This window comes from Triturus cristatus, chromosome 8, assembly GCF_964204655.1.
Source record: "Triturus cristatus chromosome 8, aTriCri1.1, whole genome shotgun sequence".
NCBI classification, from domain to species: Eukaryota; Metazoa; Chordata; class Amphibia; order Caudata; family Salamandridae; genus Triturus; species Triturus cristatus.
Genome location: NC_140591.1, coordinates 374,069,782 through 374,084,337, shown reverse-complemented (window position 1 = coordinate 374,084,337; position 14,556 = coordinate 374,069,782).

Sequence of the window (14,556 nt, the reverse complement as noted above, 5' to 3'; positions counted from 1 at the left end):
GCGGTACAAAAGGGGGTGGTGATGGACGGAGCATCAGAACCAATCAAACACTCACACCCAGTCAACAGATCTGGGTTTGATCCATCACCGTTCTTTAGCCCACTCTGCCACCCCAGTTCAGACATGGCCATATGCAAATCAGTCTGACCCTGTGCCTCATGGGAACAGTCCAGCCCGAACTGCCAAGCCATGCCTTCCCTGGACCGAAAACAAGCTTCCTAGGACCGGTTTCTGGCATTTCAGCCGTCTTCAGCCAGGCTTGCTTGAAAAATACGTGAGTCCCGTGCTCTCCATGCCACTGGAATCAAGCTATCCTGGCTGAAGAGGGGTGAAACCCCGAAACCGGTCCTAGGATGCTTGTTTCCAGTCCAGGGAGGACCTGGCTTGGCAGTTCGGGCTGGACTGTTCCCATTGGGCACAGGGTCAAGACTGATTTGCATATGGCTGGGTTCAAACTGGAATGGCATGGTGAGCAAAAAAACGATGGATTTAGGCCCAGATCTCTGTACTGGGGTGAATGTATGACATTGTTCTGCATTCTGTCCATCAATTGTTGTTTTTGCACATGGCATAGAAGCAGAGCCGGCCTTTGCTTAGATAGCGCCCTGGGCGTGAGCAGAGAGAAAATTTGTGCCCTTGCTGATGGTAGTGAATTAAAGAGGAAGCAGGGGTTCCATTTTGTGTTCACTGGTCAGTACCTGGATGAGTAGGCCCCCTGAAATAAACATCCTCGGACCTCCCCCAGCTCACCTAAATCACTGACAGCTTCGCTGCCTCATGTAGAAGATGGTTTTGTTGATTTGTTCCTGCAGGCGTCAGAGGGTGATGAAAGGGCATGGAAGGAGGCTAAAGGGGTGTTAAAAACATCGCCCGCCGTAGGATAATAAAGGAGTAAAACCACTTCAATCTGGCAAATCAGACAGAAACGAACAGACAGGGACACAGAAAGGCTGGAGCACTGCTGTTGGCATAACCTGAATGCACACAGCTCTGTGCGCCCCTCCGAATATTGGATCCTGGCCTTGGTCGCCCATGCTAAAGTCCTGCCCTGCGTAGAAGGGTTTTTAGTTCACCCTCGAGATCGGCCGGGATTAATCACTGGTTCCTCTGTCCACGCAACCTCCCAGACACTTAGGATGTTTTTGACTGAGCTTGAGTTAACAAGAACCCACCTGTGCCCTCTGGTCAATTGACAGCATGTGCACCAGGGTCCTCATCTAGTCTGGGTGGTCACACTATGAAAAGCCCAAGGCACTGTGCCAATCTCGCTGGGGACTCACTGAGCAGTGCGGCGGCTAGCAACAAGAAGGAGTCTTGGGCACTTAGCACCTGAGAGCTCAGCTGAACTAAAGGAGCACCATCTGGTGGGACGGAAGTCCGACCGCCATCATAATCAGGCCCTTTGTCCGTAATAGTTGAAGTATAGATAAAAATGATTTTCCTGCACCCCTTATGGACTCTGCACCTAGTTTCTGCCAAGATGTTTAGTTAATGGAGAGAGAAGTCTCTCTCTGGCCACTAAACACCAGTAATAAATATGCTCCCTTACATAAAGCCAAAAATATGGAAGGTACAGTATCCTCACCGTGGTTTTCCAAGGAACTGAAACTTGCTAAATTGAAACTCCGGCAGCTGGAGTGGAAAATGGTACAAAGACTACGCCCTTGACAATTAAATTTCCTTAAAAAGGGTTTAAAGTTTTATTTTTTCATTTGAAGACTCTCTTTTGTTCCAAATAAGATCTTGCAGTCAGTCAATAAATCCAAGGATATTTTTAGAATTGTGACTGAATTATCTAGCCCAGACAAATTGTCTCTGGCAATAGCCCTTACTCAGGAGTTCTGCAAGTTGTTAAATACATATTTTATTGAAACAATTTAAACAATTAAATGCAGTACTGTGTCGGGCTTGAAGGAGACTCATATATCTCCTTCTGAGATGAGCCCTACTATACTCTCTAATTTCCCTGCTCTCAGTGAAGAACGGTCACTTGAGCTAATGGCTAAAGTAAAGTCTGGTTCACCAAATGATTCTTGTTCCACTAAGGTTCTTAAATCTTTTATTCCCAGTGCTTGAAATGACCAAATAGAAGTGCAGGTACTCTGTAGCAGAGTACCTGCTTGTTTCGGAGAAGTGCCGGTACTCTGCAATTAAAAGTATTGCATTTCTCTTGAGAAGTGCCGGTACTCTCCCTCTCACAATAAAAAAGTGCCGGTACTCTGTACCGGCCAGTACCGGCCCATTTAAAGCACTGTTTATTTCTGAAATAGCTGGCCCGTTAATGTCTCTTCTATATTCTTCTCTGGCTCAAGCAATTGTACCTACACCTTTTAAAGAGGCTCTAGTAATTCCCCTAAAATTAAAATTAAAAAATCAAGGCGAAGATCTGTTACTTTTGAAAAACTACCGTCCTATCTCCTTGTTGCTGTTTCCTGCCAAATTATTAAAAGTATAGTGGGGTAGAGTGGGTTAGATTGGGGTAGAGTGGAGTAGGATAGATTGGGGTAGATTGTGAGAGACTGGAGTGGGGTAGATTGAGGTAGAGTAGAGTGGGGTAGATCTGCATAGAGTGAAGTGGGGTGGAATAGGGCAGAGTGGGGTAGATTGTGGTACTGTGGAGAGGGGTAGAGGGGCGTAGATCGGAGCAGGTATATTGGTGTAGGAAGGAGTGGGGAAGATTGTGGTGCAGTGAGGTGGATTGGAGTGGGGTAGATTTGGAAAGCTTAGAGTGGAATGGAGTGGGGTAGTCTGGGGTAGATTGGTGTAGGTTAGGTTGGAGAGGGGTAGATTGGAAAAGAGTGGAGTGGGGTAGAGTTGAGTGGGGTAGATTGGAGTAGATCATAGTGGAGTACACTGCGATAGAGTGGAGTTAGAGTGGAGTGGGGTAGAGTGTGGTAAATTGGGGTGGGATAAATTAGAGTAGAGTGGAGTGAGGTAGATTGGGGTGGAGTGGGGTAGAATGGAGTAGCTGGGGTAGACTGGGATAGAGTTGAGTGGAGGTAGAGTTGGGTAGAGTGGAGTGGGGTAGATTAGAGATGGGAGCATTGGGGTAAAGTGGAGTAGATTGAAGTGGGGTAGACTGGTGTGGAGTGGAATAGGGCATAGATGGAGTTGGGTAGATTGGAGAAGAGTGGGGTAGTTTATGAAACATTGTAGTAGACAGGAGTGGGACAGATTGGGGTGGAGTTGGGTAGAATGGGGTAAAGTAAAGTGGGTAGAGTAGTAGGAGTTAGAGTGCTGTAGCGTAGAAAAGCGAGTGCTAGAGTGGGGTGGGGTCAATAGGGGTAGATTGGGGTGAGTGGAGTGGAGTAAACGGAAATGGGATAGAGAGGAGAAGACAGGGGTAGATTGGAGTGGAGTGGGGTACATTAGGGTAGAGTGGGGTAGATTGGAGTGGGGTAATTTAGGGTAAAGTGGACTAGGATAGATTTGAGTGGGGTAGGTTGGAGTGGGGTAGATTGTGATGCAGAACTGTTTATTGGAGTGGGGTAGATTTGGAAAGATTAGAGTGGAATGAAGTGGGGTAGGTCGGAATAGAGTAGAGTGGGACAGACTGGGGTAGAGTTGAGTGGGGAAGATTGGAGTAGATCATAGTGGGGTAGAGTGGAGTGGGGTGAAGTGGGGTAGATTGGGATGGGATAGATTGGAGTGGAGTGGTGTAGATTGGGGTTTAGTGGAGTGCAGTAGATAGGAGTAGCTTGGGTGGGGTAGGTTGGCGTAGAGTGGAGTGGGGTAGATTGGAGTGGGGTGGATTGGGGTAGAGTGGAGTGGGGTAGATTAGTGTGGAGTTGAGTGGGGCAGATTGGAGTGGCATAGATTGGGGTATATTGGAGTGGAGTGAGGTAGATTGTAGTAGTCGGAGTAGACTAGGGTGCGGTATATTGGGTAGAGCTGAGAGGGGTAGAATAGGGTAGAGTAAAGTGGGGTAGTTTGGCATAGGGTAGTGTGGCGTAGAGTGCTGTAATTGGGGTAGAGTGGGGATGCTAATGGTAGAGTGGGGTGGGGCTGATTGGGTTAGAGTGGAGTAGACTGGAATGGGGTATATTGGAGTGGATTAGATTGGAGTGGGGTACATTGTGATTGAGTGGAGTGGGGTACATTGGGGAAGATTGGGGTGGGTAGTTTGGGGTACCGTGGGTTAGACTGGGGTACAGCGGAGTGGGATAAAGAGGGGTAGGTTAGAGTAGGGTAGTTGGATTAGAGTGGGGTAGATTGGATTGGGTTAGATTGTAGTGGAGTGGGGTACATTGGAGTGGGGTTGATTTTCAACCAGCAGCGCACACTATTGAACATGCAAATAGGACACATTCTTGATAATTGTTTCAATTGGATGAAATGACCAGGTCCCATAGAGGCAGTTGGTCCATCAAACAGGGTGCCTTCAAGTGACCCTGTTGTTTTTCAGCCAGTGTAACACAGTCTCTATGTCGGGACTTGTAATGGGAACAGTAAAAGTACACAGGTAATGTGTTTACTGCTGCTGACTGAAAACAGCCCTGGCTGAAGCCCATCTACAGTGGTGCATTAATGGCTCAACAATTCAACAGTGCAGGGCTTTGGCTGAAAAAACACATGCGGCGTAGCCTCAACATCTTGTGATTCTGGGCAAATTACTTAATCTCCTGGCATGAAAAACATGAATGGGAACTTGAGTAATGTAGCTGGTGCTCATGCAAAGCGCCAAATATTTTCCGGTCAGGTTGAGTTTGAGCTATATAAAAATTCAAAAGTGGAAGGATTCAGTTAGTTCAATCTGCACTTTGTCCATGCTCCATACAAACACAAGGCAGTCACGGAGTACGTGACGGCTTGCAAGTGCTGCCGAATGAGAAGGCAGCAAAAAAGATGCCAACGAAAAGTAAGTATTAAACAGGCTTAAAGCCCCTTTTTAAAGAGATCTTTTGTTTTTTAGATATAATAGGTTGCTGCCAAGTGACAGTGCATTCGTGTTGCCTGCAGGTTGGACCCAAAAATAACTGCTTGCTGAATGATGGCTGCAAGCAGAATTGACATTTTAAATTTGAGTCCTACTTTGACTAACATCAGCATAAGCACGATTTGCTCAACATAATGCCTTCTTTTCAACTACATCTTAATTTTTTTTTGTCATTGTAATATTTTTATGTTTACAATTATAAAACCCTGTACCTAGATTTTCATCTCCGCTCACTCCCTCGACACTCCAACCCCTCCGGACTTGCCAATGGACTCCACCCTCAAACCACTTGGGTACCAGAAGGCAGATCGCCCAGGAGGCACAAGATTCCCTTTTGGCCCACCCACTCTCTTCTACCCTCCTAGCCTTCCCTCCTCCCAATCTCTCCAGCCAGGACTACACCCTCAACACTCCATCCCAATCATCGGCCAGTATTCTCATCTACCCACACACACCATTCAGGGACTTCGAAGAAACCACCCCCCCAACTGGGAAAATTACACCTTAAAGAAACAGTACGAAATCCATGGGTCTGAACAACTAGCTAGAAAGATGTGTGATCAAATGCTACAAAAGTAAATTGTGTAAAATCTATTAAACCAGAATCACTGACTGAACACCTAAAACAGCCAAAGGGCATTTCCCTTTCTAGGACAAAATCCCTCACTCACCACAAAGGTGACATGCTTCATCATGGGGATTCTCCTCTCCAAGGAAAACCTAGTTCCTTGGAGGGCTACAACCCTCTCAACTAGAGAGAGGAGCTCAGGGATGTTTTTTGAATAACAAATAGGATATCCTAAATCCTCATGTGAAAAACAAGAGTATGAGTGAAGGCGCAGCGCAAAAGAATATATAAGTGAAAAAGTGTAGATAAAACTGGCTAAGGGTTGTATAATTGGGAATTTATTCATATACACCCATTACCAGGATTAAAACCAGAGCACCAGCGGTATGGATTTAGAACCGCTCCAGTGACAGTGAAAAATGTGGTCAACATGTTTCAGCCATACTGCCCATACGTGGGTCAGGCTTTCATCAGGACCTCAAATAGGTGCTGCTGAGAATAATATGTGAATAAGTGCAACAAAAAAGGATACTGAGTATATTTCGTCAGTATGTAGACTCTCTCCTCAATACGTCATTTGCGAAGAAGAAGAGTATACCTAAAATAAAAGGAATTAACAATGAAAAGGATAATGTTGAGTGAAAGGTGTACACTGTGATTCTGCAATAGAAAAAATATTTTAAATGTCTTACCCGCAAATAATATATATATATATATATATATATAAAATATAACTCCTATAGAGAGTCATTGACTCTCTATAGGAGTTATATTTACCCATAGACAGAGGAAGGACATGTCGTGTTAACAACAATTTACACCGTTCCCTTCCTGAGCGGCTGCCAGGCTGAGGTGGGATTGAATACCCAGCAATTGCGGGTAAGACATTTAAAATATTTTTTCTATTGCAGAATCACAGTGTACACCTTTCACGCAGCATTATCCTTTTCATTGTTAATTCCTTTTATTGATCCTCCTGGACAATTTTTCACATCGTCCACGTCTCTGGCCCCCATACGCCCATGCAACCAAACTCAAGTGCCGCCACCCTCACTTCAATCCTCTCTCTTCACTTCCAATGACTCAGACCTTTTGTCTCCTATCTACTCCCATCTCACCCATCCAGCCAACATGCCTCCATCCCACAACAGCAGCCACCCGCCCCAGCCACTACACAATATGTATGTTTCTCTCAATTAATGCCCTGAGCATTTAATTAACACCACATTATCACCCACACTTATCTCCAACCAACACCATTTGCCTTTGCACCCTCCACCCCACAATCTAATACCCTCAATCACCTTGCCCCCCCACTCTGCCTTTCAGGAAGAACCTCCCCAGAACCTGCCACCTCTACCGAGCATCATAAAATTCCCGGTATACCCCTGCACTCTTCTCTCATGCCCCAAAAGCGCTGCGCACAATAGCCCCCAAACTAAAATTACTAATTTACTTGCTAGCTATAATACCTCTACCTCTCCCACCATCTTCCCTCCAGACAACACAAAACAATGCACTAAACCCACCATCTCCCTGGTCCAAACCAAACGCAAGCCACTTACAACCCAAGCACTGATCTATAGGAACATTATTCCAATCAACACCAAATGCCCTGCCACCAAAACAGTCACCCCAGAGCTACGTTGTATGCTTCACAACTGCAGATCTGCAACAAAACACAAGCGGAAAATCTCAGATACCACCACTCACTACAACCTTGACCTACTAATCCTCACTGAAACCTGGTTCAAAGACACTTCTCACACCATTCTCGGTATTCTGCTCCTCCATAACTATTCTATTATCAGGAATGATAGGCTAGTTAGAATCAGGGATGGCATCGCTACCATCTTCAGGAACTCCCTTCAATGCAGGGAACTACCCAGTAGCTCTTTCTCTACAATTGAAGGCCTTAGTCTGGAATTTTATGTGCAGCACCTTCCCCTATCAGTTCAGTTCAGAGGACTTTATTTCGATCACTATAGACCAAAAAAGCACAACATAGAACAAAGCACTTACAGACACAAATAAAAATATAACCATTTAAAATGTGCATTCAAGGTCCATTTCAATAGCAGCACAATAAAACAGTAAAAGTCACATTTTTAAAAGGAGCAGAAATTCATCATAAAAATACTTTAAAAACAGCAATAAAAATCAGTAAATATCTTTGATAGTATTAAAAGACATAGTCCACACAGAATAGTTTGAGTTACACAATACAGTTTAACGAGACCCTTCAATGAGGGGCAGCCTAAAGACTATCAAAGGAATACTTGGCACGTCTGATCCACATTGCTATTAGAAACTTGGCTGTACAGAATACAGTATTACGAGATGTATCTGACTGCAGTATTCTGTACGCCTCCTTGTGCTTTCTTACTCCCAAGTTCTTACAAAGTGGGGCTATCCATTTAACTCGAGACTGACTGTACAAGGGGCAGAAAAATAAAACATTCTCAATTTACTCTAGTCCCCCTTGGCAACAGGTATAATTTTCATCTACCCTGTCTCCTACTTTACACCATTTCCTTTTAAAGGGTTTTACAGGTAGGCAGCCATACCTAAACTGTAGGTATAGTTTTCTTGCTAAAGGATGTACAATTTCATTTATAGTATCCTCAAATGACAGTGTCATTTTAAAATCAATAAAAGCAGCCGAAAGCGATCCTTTACAATTCATTATAAGTTCAGTCTCAGTAAAACCCCAGTACACCGCTTTGAGGCTAGTTTTGTTAATCTGACACAAGGTTTCTGGTTGCTCCCAGTATGTGCCTAGACTTAACCTCTGTAACTGGTTCTTAAGGGTACGCAGCCACAGGATCTTGCTCACACAAGTTGGTGTCATTAATTCACGGAGGCCCACCCTATAAGACTCAAGTGCTGCTGTAGACCATAGCTGATGTCAGAATATAAGCCCTCTAAGCTCAATTTTGTGAGTAATTCCTTTCTGGGCCAGATGTAGGTAGAGTGGAGTCAATGGGGTACTCGCCGGAAGATTTAGCAGAGATCATAAAAATGTATGTTCAATTACTGACAAGTGACCAAATTTTAAGCAACCCCACAGATCCGCACCGTATAAAACTGCACCTAAAGCTTTGACATTATAAATCTCTAACGCCAGTGCCACCCTTCTGGCTATAGTTTTCCGGTGGATTTTTGCTATATTCGCCATTTGTTGTATCAGGGATAGCTGTGCCTTTCCATCTATGGGACCCAACTTCAATTCTTTGTAAGTTTCATGCCAAGGTAATCAAACTCAGCCACTTACTCTAAAGGAGTGCCACCCACATACAGCTGCTTCTTACACTTAGTTGTTAATCTGGAGGAAAAGAACATGCATTTAGTTTTGGAGCTATTTAGCTCCAGTCCCCGTTCCAGGCAAAATGCCTGGAAATCATTCAACAACTGTTGGAGCACCTGAGGCGACTTAGAAATAAGCAGGGCGTAGTCTGCAAAAAGGAGAGCAGGGGCCCTCCGTCCTCCTATTTTTGGTGAGTCACATGAACTTTATAACATAACTTATGCACAGGGTAAACAAGGTGGGCGCTAAAATGCACCCCTGTCTTACTTCTTTGTCAATATGGATAGCCTCCGTTAATGCCCCGTTCTCCCCCACCTCACTTGAGCCAGGGTGTCCACATGCAGTCTTTTTAAAATATTCAGAAGGGCAGCCAGAACTCCCGTTCCTTCTAGAACTTCCCATAGTTTTGCTCTGGGGAACATATCAAAGGCGGCTCGAAGATAAACAGAGGCAACATACAAGTTGCCGTTGTTGATAATTCCCTCTAATAAATACAAGCGAAACTGAAGATTTGATACATGGTGCTCACTTGTGGTCTGAAACCTGCCTGCCACTCTGAAATGATCTTCCCCTCGCGAATCGAATCCTGGAGATGGACAAGCACCTGTTTGCAAAAGATTTTCTGCAGGAAGTCTATGAGGCTGATAGGCCTATAGTTCACTGGGAGTGCACGGTCCCCTTTCTTTAAGATGGTAACTATTTCTTCTAGCTTCCATGAATAGGGGATTTCCATGCCCGAAAGGATACTATTAGAGAGAAGATTAATATATGGACCCCAAATTTCTGGGTTTTCTCTGTATAGGTCGTTGGATATCCTATCGGGCCCTGGGGCACATCCAGGAGCACAGGAATTAATTGCCTTTACAGTCTCATTAAGCGAGAATTGCTAATTATTGGGTTCAAATAGGGCACCACTAGCTGATAAGATACCGCTGTCATTCGCCATCCTATGCTTGTTTGAATACAGTTGACTGAAATGTGTTACCCACTCTTCTGGATAGATCCAGAACTCGAGCATTGGTTTATTCCCATTTGAGGCCACAGTTGCAGCTTTCCAAAATGTGTTGGTGTTCTTATTAACGAGGGCCTCATGCAGGTTCAATCAGCGAATCTTCCCACTCCCTCTTTGCATTTATAATCACTTTCCTGTGGTGGGCTCTAGATTTGGCAATCTCTGCTTGCAATCTAGTTTTAATAGAGGCAAGGAGCTCACCTTTAGCCACTTTACAAGCATTATTATACCAAGACTCGGGTATTGTGCATAGTTTCTCTTTTCTTCTTGACTTACCCAAGACATCCCTTATTTCCCCCCTAGCATATCGTGAGTTTTTGCCATCGCTTAATTTCTCAAATCGCTAGGAAGTTTAGACAGATGTTCGTAGTCTGCAATAACAATTCCCTTTATGATATTGAGGGCTGCGGGGTTTTTAACTACCCATTCCCACCGGATGGATCTAAGATTATTGGTAGGATGAAGACCTCCAATATCACAATTAACCCTGCTCCCATGGTGTAAAGTTGTTTTAATACATAGTGTCAGACTAAGGGCGTTGTGGTCGGTATCTGCTCAATCAATCACTTCCATGTTCTTCATGGCGGGCCAAAGGTCAACTTGTGCCAGAAAGTGGTCTATTCTACTGCAATGGCCCGATCTATTAAAAGTGATTTTGCCCAGGCGATCCAAAGGACATCTACCATTAGTGGCTCTAAGGTCATGATTGAGTGTTAATGCCAGCAACTGGCCTGCTTTTGGGGACCATCTTACTTTAGGTAATTCTAAATGGGGTATAACCCATTGGTTGTCCATCTCACAAGTGAAATCATATGGAGCAGCAGCTAACGGTTCACAGGTTGAGGTAAAACTCCTGCCACCAAGGTAAGGTCTTTCGCCCCATGTTTCGGAAGCAGTTGCTCTAGTTGGTAAATGGTGGTAGTTTCTTCATTTCTACCCTCTACTCTATTGTATACGTTGTATATTTTTAGAGTTAGGCCAGAAGGAAACAGAAGTCTAAGTGCTAAGATGTCTTTCAAATCACAGGGCAGGATACTAATACTAAATCGAAGTGTAGTTTTAATCCAAATGCCCAATCCCCCTGAAGGCCTTCCCTTTGTAGTCTTAATTGTTTCAACACGAAAAGATGTAAACCCATTTCTATAAAAAGGTGTAAGACACTATGTTTCCTGAAATAGGAATATATCTAAGGTGTCAATGAATTCACCCCACTCAGCGTCAGGCAGTAGTTTGACTATACCTGCTACATTCCACAGAGCAAACGTTACCAGTATTTCCGATGTTAATTCAACCTCCAAATGGTGTATAATTAGCGTTTGGGTTTTAATCAATAGGCAAAGTATGGAATTTAGTTACCATCAGCACTTCCTGCCCATTTGAACAGTTGTTAGAATGCCCTGGGTATATCTCCCTAACCTTAGGAACTTTCTCGTCTTGGGAGAGGTGTGTTAGCAGGTTTTCTACCCCCATCTCATCATCAGCATACAAGGTGCATGAGATCATAGGCTCCAGGTCTCAAGAGATCCCTACTAGCTCCACTAGTCTCTTCACCTGTCCCCCTATCTGGCTTAGCACAATGAGGTCTCAAGGGATCCCACTAGTCTCTTCACCTGTCCCACTATCTGGCTTAGCACAATGAGGTCTCAAGGGATCCCTTATAGCTCCACTAGTCTCTTCACCTGTCCCCCTATCTGGCTTAGCACAATGAGGTCTCAAGAAATCTGTCGGGGCACAAAATTTAAGTTGGATTGTGGTATGTGCATTAGAGATTGTACGGTCTTCAATCGCCATGAGTCCCTCCTCTAGGTCATTACTTACGAAAGAAACCCGAAGTAGGTCTTGCATACCAGCTGAGGTTGGGAGCCTTTCTACATTTAGGATATCGCTCCTGATGATCGAGTAGCAGTGTCTGATTTCACGGAACAAGTAAGTGACTTATTTATCATCATTTCTGACAAGAACGGCAATTTGGGAACATGAACAAGAAAAACATCTGCCCTAACACCACCCCCCCTCCACCCCCCACTCAAGGCCCCACTTTTCGACCACCAAGATCTAGCTGGGGCGGAAACGCGTGGCCCCTGCTTCCCCCTCCACTGCTCCTTACTTACAACCCAGGTCTCTTCATACCACTTCTCTCCACACAACCCCTGAGGTGGCATCCATTCTCCACTGTTTCTCAGATGATTTTGCATCACGGGTAAGGCTGTGTGGGGCACGACACCTATGTTTGGGGGTGGGCGGCACAGATCCGATGGGCTATATGGATTGTTAGCTTTACTACAGCTCGTCTCAGGTCTACCCCCACCCTCTACCCCCTCTGCAACCACTCATATGGGTTTTAGTATACCACTCATCAAGGTTTCCCACAGTAGCAAGGAGGATTTTAACCTGCTATTTTAGCTCTTTGATGACCTCCATCAAGCTCCGTAACATCAAGACAGTCTCAATGTTCATACAATCTCTCCCTGTGAATGCCAATCTCTCTGTTTCAGTGTCATCAATGCTCAATACAGAGTATAATACTACATTCTATCCTTTGTGTCTCTTGGGTTGCAGAGAGATTTTTGCGGCAAGCGAGATGCGACAAGCCCTTGCTCTCCTCGTGCATTAGCGCTTGGAAGATCGAAAGCGGCTTTTCAAACATTGTGCGAAGTTGCTTTACTGGTACACTGGGAGGGACCGTTAAGCTTGAGTTTGTTGGCCCAGAGTTATATGAAATAATGTCAGTGCACTCTGACAAAAGCGAATCAATTCTATCTATTACATCGCTATCCACTTTCCTAATTGGCGTTTTTTTCCCCTTCGGTGCCCTAGGTGCCCCTTCCGTAGCCTTACGTTTTCCCATCTCGCTGAGACAATAGTTTATCCCAAAGAAGTGGAAAAAATGTAAGTGGGGCAAAAACTATTTAAAGAGGTAAACAAGGGTTCCGGATAGCCTTGAAGTCACAGTACCTGGTCTAACTGGATTAGCGTCCTCTTGACAGTCAATCACCACGTGGCAGGGCCAAGTGGGGTGGCCGCTGGAGTCAGTTGGTGCTCTTAAGTGCTTTGGTGGCTCCTCTCTCCTTGGAGCGTTGACTTGTGGGGCATGTAGTCCCCAGCCAAGGGAAACAGGCGTCAGCAGCAGTATATGAGACCCGTGCCGTGCCACGGGGGTCAGTTGGGGCTTTTAAGCGCTTTGGTGGTCCCTCACTCCTGGGAGCGTTGACTTGTGGGGCATGCAGTCCCCAGGCAAAGGAAACAGGTGTCAGCAGCGGTGCAGGAGACCCACGCTGCAGGAGTCAGTTAGCGCTTTTAAGCACTTTGGTGGCCCCTCTCTCCTGGGAGCGTTGACTTGTGGGGCATGCAGGCAAGGGAAACAGGCGTCAGCAGCAGTGCAAGAGACCCAATAAGTAGGAGCAGCTCTCAAACTGTTAAAGTTTGAGAAAGGAAACCTGCCAGAACTGCACTGAAACCAAGGCTACTGTCCGCATGTGTCTGCTCCGCTGCGCTGATGCTGCTTTGATCTGTTTGTGATGCCAGTAGATGCCCAAGAATGCGAGGAGCCCGCAGAGCAGCCGAGACGAGGGCCAGGAACAGCATCCGACGCCTCTTGTTTGACCATCCCTTGCAGCTCAGACGCTACACGTGAGGCCTGTTTCAGTTGATGGGGTCTGACTGTGCATGCCTCCGAGGCTCCACATAGGTGAAGCGGAATGCGGTTCCCCATCAGGATTAGCACAATTTACCACTCACAAGGTGACAACTCCGCCTTTACTGAAGAATTCATTGACTTTGAGAGTGACCAATCTTCACAAAGCGATAAACTGATCCTTGTAGGAGACTTTAATCTTCAGTGGGGCACCTCAGAAGACTCGGCTGCTAACCAACTCTCCACATTTCCCTCTGGAAATTATCCTTTGCAACATAACTCTAAACCAACACACTACACGTGCTCCATGCTTGATCGTGTTATTTCCAAAAATGACCTGCTCACAGTAGATGATCCTATACGAGTAGACTGGTCCAACCACTTCCTTGTTCCTTTCTCACTTCACCTCTCTCATGTTGTAATCCTGGGTCAACCAAAAAGGGCAACTACCTGGTTTTGCAATACAAAGAACATCAACCTCAACACTCTCAGCAACACCGCTAAGAAGGTAATACCAGACATCAGCTCTAACTCTGACATCAGTGACTTGACTATTCACTGTTCCACCAGTCTATCTGTCCTGATAGAAAATGTAGCTCCACTACCAAGCAAGATGAAAAGGCCCACACCCTCTGACCCTTGGTACAATAAGTCCCTCTATGACAAAAAGAAAGATCTAAGAATACTGGAGAAGAAATGGAGTCAGTCACCCTTTGTCAATAGTCTCTCATACCTCAGATACGCAAGATCATGTTATCACAAGCATATCATTAGCAAAAATAAAAGCACTTTAGTAGACTCCTCGACTCTGCCAAGAACAGAGCAAAGAAACTCTTTGACCTAATCAAAACCTCCAGCAACCCCTCATCTTCAACCACCAAATTTGATGACTCAGTCCAGAAAGCACAAGAATTTGTTCAAATCTTTGATGCAAAAGTTAATTCACTCCTTGATCATGATACACATCCAACCCCACATGAAGTATGCAAATCCAAAGGCTTCTATTTCTAGCACAGTTATGACGGCATCACTGAGGATGCCCTCCTCAAGTGCATCTTGGAAACCAAACCTATGAACCATTCTCTTGACCCTATCCCAA